The following is an 8,236-nucleotide window of genomic DNA, read 5'->3' as shown; positions in this document are numbered from 1 at the left end:
GGATGGCACGCCAGACAATCCTTGGTAACTTCCTGAAGGTATTAAGGAGGCCTCTTCATCTGAGGTGCCATCAAATATATTTGAACCTGCGCTCCGAAAGATGAACAAAGAGGACGAACATAAAGAGGCTGCCTCAGAAGGATCGAAAAGCGTCAATAGTGCAACTGGCAAGAATGAAGATGTAAATGGAAAGAGGAAGCGAAAGCTCCCTCTTAAACTGCAGTATCCTTATATCATTGAGAATCGAACGAAACGTCAACCTCGAAAAAAACCAACTCCCGCAATAGGTACACAATGGACTTTTTTTGTTAACTTTTTGATTACTAATCTGATACTAGCCACAATGCCTTTTGTTTGTACAGCTACTCCGTCCAGCAATGATGTTGAAATTCCGCAAGACTCTACTGCGTTAATAGCGGAACACATTGCAGCAGCAGAGATTTTTGTTCAACTCTGTTGCAAGACTGAGGAAAATGGGAAAAAAATGTGTCTACAAAAATGATATTGGCGTCACATTGACATCACAATGGCTTAAAGTGGTTCTAGACCATAAATGGTGTACAGATGATGTAAGTAAATAGCTGATGATTGAACTATGCACATACTTTTGATGTATCAATTATGCACATGTATGTTTATTTTTTAACTACACCAAACATTTGTTTTTTCAGGTTATCGATGCTTACATTGGAGATCTGTCTCTTCGTGTTGGGGATGATCGGTACTTATGTGCAGCGTGGAGGTCATCATTCCTGCTAGAAAAACATCGCAAAGGCCACAAAACGAAAAAAAGTAACAAGAACGATGATCACTTAGCTGTAAGAACTGGAACCATTCAACGAGTTATCGACGAATATTTTAGGCGGGACAAGGTAAAGTATTCCATCAATATGACGAAATTTAGTACGGCTACTAATTTACATTGCAATGACAATTTTTCCTGTGACACAGGCATATTTTCCGGTTAACATAACGAACAATCACTGGATTACCGTGATCATGCACATACCAAAGGAAGAATTCCAAGTTCTTGACTCATTATATCCATTAAGTGTGACAATAGACACTGTCAGGGCTCTGGTACTGTTTCTTCTACTACATATTATCTTCAAATTGCATGCGTACGCAAACATCTAATTATCTATATTTGTATAGAGACAACAAATATCTGCTGACATACAAGAGTACAACAAATCTACATCTGGATTTTTCCCTGATGTGATAACTTGGGATATAAAATCATACGATATGCCGCAGCAAAAAGATGGGTCAGTACATGCAAACTACAAATAAATACATATTACACTATTATTGCATGTACTAACTCAATGAACTCAATTAATGTTGCAGCAATTCATGTGGCTTATTTGTTCTTCAACGCATGGAACATTGGGATGAAGATAAATGGACTAAAAAAATATCACAGGTACTGGTTTCTACATGCTGAACAAACACCTTTGTTCCGTGCTACATAAAATGAATAACCGATGCCTATTGTTTGCAGGACATGATAAACGGATCAAGGAACCTCATTAACGCACAGATAGTTTTAGCAACTTCAAATCTCTTAGAGACGGTGAAAACGAAGGTTGTCCGGATCTCCAAGAAATTTACTAAGTAGATAAAGCAGCAGTGACCATAGGTTGGGTTTTAGTCCCGTAGAAGGTTTCCCAGCTTGTGTGAATCTCGGCTTCTGTGAATCTATATCTATGACAGTTAAGTACGATTGACAACTACTGTGATTGTGTGATTTTAAGTATTCATCTATCTATTAAGCAACTAGTGTGATTGTGCGAATCTGTACATATGATAGTAGGAGCAGTTAGTCAGTTGGATGTTAAAACCAAACTGTGCATTAGAGATGGTTTATACCGCCCGGCAAGAAGTGCGCAAAATAGACCAGTTTTTTCCAGTGCGGTGAACAACCATGGAGATAGCCAGGATGTAAAGGATACACAAAATACAGATACTTTTGGCAGGTTTGTTGATCGTAGGAGCATCGAGACGCAGACAAATCCAATCCATCAATCGTTCTATAGCACTTCTGCTTTTTCGTCAGCCATCAGACCAAGTGGCTGGAGCTGTTGACAATCCAAGGCACTAAAATCATAATGATAAACACCAGGCTTCTGCTTAAAAATAGGTTGCAAAAAATTCTGAAGATGGCTGGTGGAGATTCAAAGATGGCCTCTATTCATGTATATTGTAGTCATGGTCGCTGTGATTGCAGGGGAGCAATTGTAATGGCTATCCGCCATGAGCTAGTTAAGCAGTTTACTGCTACCAAGACCGTTTTAGTTGTTAGTCGGCTGCAAGCAAGAAATGTGTACACCAGTTAACCAGCAATCTGTATGTATGACAGTTGGTCCGGCCCAGGACCCGGTTGGACCGGCCTGAGGACCGGTCTGACCGGCCGCCAACCGGCAGACTGGCCTGGCGCCCCTGTACCCTGTCCGATGGGTCAGTATTACAAAAAGTATGTTGCAAAACTGTACCAACAATTTGTATGACAAATATGCATCAACCAAAGTAGCATCGAATTTCTCAAATATCATCACACAGTCCACTATACTAAACAAAACTAAAAAAAACCGTATCACCATTCCAACTCCAGCTTCATATAGCATAATGATTAATGACTACATATCGGCATGCCAACTCAAGCTTCATAATGCCGTGCGAAGTTCATCCTTCAAAATAAGTCATTCATCTTCCTGACCTACAAACATATGCGCAACATGCCTGCAATTCACAAAACACATGATAAAGTAAATAACTAAAGTTTAAAAGGATGCATAAAAAATTCATAACAAAAATTAATACTCACCTAGGATTGAGCTCACATTTCAAGCTACGTTTCGTGTGTCCGGGCTTTTTGCATCTGCTACATCGAATCCCCTACCCCGCTCGTCATACGATAATGGCCTTCCATTCTTTGTCACGGGTCCTTCTCCATCATCTCTACGTTTTCGTTTCTTAGGAGCACCTCGAGCAGCAAATTTAGCAGGGTCACCCAATTTATTAACATCAGTATTCAGCGAGTTTGTCGGACGGTTGGGTACATTATTATACTCCATCTTGTTTGAAATAATGTCAGCATAAAATGCCTTGGTCCGCTCGAATAACACTGGATCTTTGCATGCAACTTGCAATGCTTCAGATTGTAACACATTCAGCTCCGTAAATCTTTGTCGCTCCTCCGCTACGGGAAAACCCCAACCATATAGATCGCTCTTGCGCCTCGCAGGCAAGCCACCCCTAGCTTGTTTAGAGAATCGGAGCAGAACTAAACAATTGGGCATTTCATCCAAATCCAGCACGTCGAGTACATGCAGAATATGCTTGCAAGGAAGTCCCCTCCGGATCATCCTTCGACAGCTGCACTCTACAAGTTTATCCGAATTGGCCGGTTTATAATCAACATAAATCTTTGCCTGCTTTCTCTTTTCCCAAGCAACAACAAACTGCATCTCACCTTTTGTTCCCTTATACTTATCTATAACCTCAATGCCTTCTATTTTATTAATCTCTTGCTGCAATATATAAAAGTTTGCCGGAGTGAATACCTTTGCAGCAGCTCTCTCAATTCTCCTCAAATTGGTTACTGGTACAGGTGATGTCTGTGAACTGATGCAGTCATATTTCGCCTCCGTCTCTCGAATGCGCACAATAGCATTCTCGTAGTGCAAAATCAAATCCACTAGTGTCATACCGTAGTCTAGGTGTAGGTGAAGACATGAGTTAAGACTTTCACTTCGCTGATTGCTTTTCATACCAAGCTAGAACCCCTCAGATAGGTACGCCGCTGCCCATAATTTACTCTTCTTGTACATTCTTTTCAGCCAAGTTTGAGTTTTCTCCGTCTGCCATTTCTGGATAAAAGCGTGCCATCTTTCCTCGAATATATCCGGCGTGGTCGTGTAATACAAGAGAGCCCGAAACTCACTCAACGACTTGAAACTTAGGTGCCGAGCCATGTTCTTTTCAATGTGCCATGAAAAAATACGGTGCGACTGCTCCGGAAACACACTTCGAATAGCTCTAATCATCGCACTATCGGCATCGGTGATTATTGATTTGGGTTTCTGCTGCAACATAGCTTTCAAAAAAGTCTTCAGTAGCCATACATATGTGCGTTCCTTCTCATCTGATAAGATGGCACACGCAAAAACTGTCGTCCTACGGTGATTGTTAATACCAACAAACGGAACAAATGGCATACCATATCGGTTTATCTTATATGTGCTGTCGAACACCAGTACATCTCCATAATCATTGTAATCCTGTCGGGACTGAGCATCACACCCGAACAAGATTTTCAAACGACCTTTACTATCAACGTCGTACTCAAAAAAAAAGTCAGCAAACTTCTTCTTCCGGTTCTCCATCATGGCAATGGCTGTGGTAGCACCACCTGCAAGTAACTTTCTCTTCTCCCTGCAGCACATGTTGTATAAGTCCTTCCTCGTAAACCCAACAGTGGTGTACCGACCATACTTGCTGAGGAAGGTATCCATGATCACATGCTTCCTAACCCCAGCTGCTGCCAATGCTAATATCTCGGCTTTCTGGAAATCTTTTATCCTCCTATGTGACCATAAAAATGGGCTCTCGTTCGGTTCTGCACACTTATGACTGTGCTTGTAAACAAATTTTGCAACTCGCCAAAGCCCCGAAGCTCTATCAAGCTTCACATCCAACTCCGCTTTACAATTGCAACGTGACAAAGGTCTCAACCTACGGGTGCGGTTGTCCATAGTCAGAAACTTGCTGTTACGTTTTCCTTCCCGTGAACACACAAAATGCCTTCTGTGAACTATTTTTTTAGCACCCTTAGTCTCTTTGAACTTGAACTTTCTTACACTGAATCCCTCTTGTCGAGCATATCCATTATAAAAAGTATAAGCAGCTGCCTCAGACACAAATGTCTTCTCCATTACCTCCTAGTAAAAATTTCTCTTATCTTCTGCATCACTCTCATCTTCATCCTCTGATCCATTCTTTTTCTTACCAACTGATTTCACCTGCATGCACAAATTGATAACATTGAAAACATAAATATTTTTGAACGCCATGTCCGCGAGTCATACAACGAATAAATTCAAAAATCTTACATGTCTTCTTCTAACAGGTTCTTCTATAGTCTCCAAGTCTGAATCACCGTAATAGTCGTAAGAAGAATTATCGCCAACTAATACCTGAGCAAACAAGAAAGATTAACGATCATGTCACGACAACATAAAATGCATTGTGAGATTATTAAATATAAATTTAACATACATATGACCTACTATAATTAAAATGCATACCTCGTCAACAAAACCAGAGTCCAATCTCTCATCATTATTTGGCTCATCCACAACATCACTCTGAATCTAATGCATTTTAAACCATGTAAAGATCAAATCCATATTTTTATGCAATCATACATTTATTACTATAAACTCACATTATCAGTGTCAACATATTCTTCTTGCTCTACATTATCATCTTCTAGATCAATACCATCTGCATCCATCTATTAGCAAAAATAAGCACAATCAGTATTTAACTACTTACATGCAAGTACTAAATAAAACTAGTAGTTCCGTTTCACTCACACTTTCGTCGACATCATCGTCTCCAGAAGTGTGTTCATCTTCAGGTGGTGCATTCTCGTTGGCAGACGAAATATTGAATTCTTCTTCATCTGTATTTCCGCTGTCGTACTCCATTGAACTTGAACTCAAATCTGAAACGTCCATCGCCTGTCAAAATTAACAACCAAATAAGTACATCTCAAAAAAGGAGCTCCAAACCCAAACCCTAACGTCAACCAAATCATGAACATGCAACTACTTTTTTGAATCAATTACCTCGCAGAACCACCAAGGAGCCGCCAAACCCTAACGCCGCCTCTAGCAGCAGGAACAACCCGCGTGTGATCCTCCTCCGCGTCCGACCTTGCCCAGCCTCGTCGTCGCCGGATCCGCCTCCCGCCTCCACGATACCCGGCTGAGCTCTCAGAACGAAACCGCCCTGCTACGCCTTGCCGTCCCAACGTCCTCGTCCCTGCCGTCTCCCTCCCGATCGACAGAACCTTCGAAACCCTAAGGAGGACCAGCAATGGCGCACAGGCAAGGTTTCAAATATTTTCCCCGTAACCACCGCCTATCGCCGGCAACAAATCCACGTGATCGACGTAGTTTTCGGGTCGAACTCTGATTCTAATGCTGTGGGGCCGGCGCAAACCGTCATCAACAAGGATACGTACCATATCTACGTGGCAACCGACCATCTATGTGGAAAATAACGTGGAGTATAATTATACGCCACTAATACGGCCCCACCTTCTCGAACGGGTATCCCACCTGAACGTCGTTCGCCGGGGGCACACCGGAGCACAGCCCAAACTGGTTTTGCACGAGGCCAACACGGAGAGGATCACTCTCTTGGAGACTTGAACGAAAGAGAGTGCTAGGATGTGTGATTGACACATCTTTTTTTTCTTCAAATGATCAGGGTTTTTTCCTTTGCGGCTGGGAGGGTAACAACCAGGGATTCTTTGTTTTCCGTACCGAACTTAACTCTTCCAAACACGAGAGCCATTATTTCGATTCATAAAGCGATAATCCAAATTTTAGGAGTATATTGGGTGAATTCTTCTAACAAATAAGAAAAGTAGGGCAATAATTGACTCTTCACACTTACCATGAAAACAATGCAATAACTTGTGTGCCAAATTGGAGTGATGACAAGCTGACAAACACAAACTCACCAACCCAAACTGTAAACTGGTGCAACAAGGCACGTCTTAAATGTTGCACACTTGTATTGAGGTTTCCCAACTCAAGCACGTCTTAAACTGGAGTAAGCATAAAATACAACACAAATGATATAAATTGCAGGTATAAAGATAAGAAAAAACAAAGCTCTCCTGCATATCAGTGACAACGCACACAATATTAACTGCAGGTATAAACAGTAACCCCACACATATAAAGCATCCTAATAACACAGCTGAAACTAAATTAAGCATCTTCATTGACATGTAAAGTCTGATTAGGCTAAAACGGAATGGTAATTGGAAAAGGACTGAGTTTAGACAAAGCAGATGCTATCGTCACAAATATGTAGCGTTGCCACGCCTACATCCTACAAGTCCACGTGAAAACTCAGATCGCACTACTCTTCTTCAAACTAATGTCTGGATGACTTCATGCTTCAGTTAACTCAATTTCCCTCATCAAAGCTAGAAGTAAGAACTTGACCTGAAATGCAAATAATTATATACTTTCTTTAGAATGTAGAAACTCACTGGTAGAAAAACAGGCTTCCGGTGAGCCCCATAAGTCGCGAAGCTGTAGGAACCGCGACTAATGGGACCTTTAGTCGCGGTTCGGGAGGCGAACCGCGACCAAAGGCCTGGGCCCAGGGCGCTCGGTGGCCAGCCGGTGCACGTGGGGGGCTTTAGTCGCGGTTGGCCAGGCCAACCGCGACTAAAGGTGCCCGAGGGCCTTTAGTCGCGGTTGGCCAGGCCAACCGGGACTAAAGCCCCCCCCCCTATATATACCCAGCCAGCAGCCAACACTTAGCCATTTGGAGCCATTCTCTTCACAAACTTCACAAGTGGGTGTTAGGTTTGCTTTTGGTTCCTCTTATGCATATAAGGTGTTTGATGAAATGCCCAAAGAGCATGAAACAAACATGATATGAAGTGTTGGAGCCACACTTGAGCTTTCTCATTTATTTTTTCCTCCTCGATCGCGGTTAGCAACTTGAACCTTTGATGTGTCGTTGATAAAATATGCATGTGTGTGTAGTTCATTGTTTAATTTATATTGTTTGTAGCTAGTTAGTTTAACAAATGCATGATGGTTAATTATATATTTTATATTATAATAATGCAGATGAATCGACAATGGATGTACGGTAACCGACTCTCCGGCGAGTTCAGTACGGGTTTGAAAGATTTCCTCGTAGTGGCTAATGCGAACAAGCAGGGGGGTTTTGTTATCTGTCCATGTGTTAACTGTAAGAATCAGAAGGGTTACTCTTCCTCAAGAGATGTTCACATGCACCTGCTTCGGCACGGTTTCATGCCAAGCTATAATTGTTGGACCAAGCATGGAGAAAGAGGGGTTATAATGGAAGAAGATGAAGAAGGGGATGATTTCATCGATGAAAGCTATCTTGCTCATTTCGGTGATACTTTCATGGAGGATGCTGAAGGTGAAGGGGAAGGTGAAGGGGAAGG

Source organism: Lolium perenne, chromosome 3 (genome assembly GCF_019359855.2).
Source record: "Lolium perenne isolate Kyuss_39 chromosome 3, Kyuss_2.0, whole genome shotgun sequence".
Taxonomy (NCBI): Eukaryota; Viridiplantae; Streptophyta; class Magnoliopsida; order Poales; family Poaceae; genus Lolium; species Lolium perenne.
The sequence above is the reverse complement of the archived record's forward strand: the minus strand, read 5'-3'. Positions refer to the sequence as shown.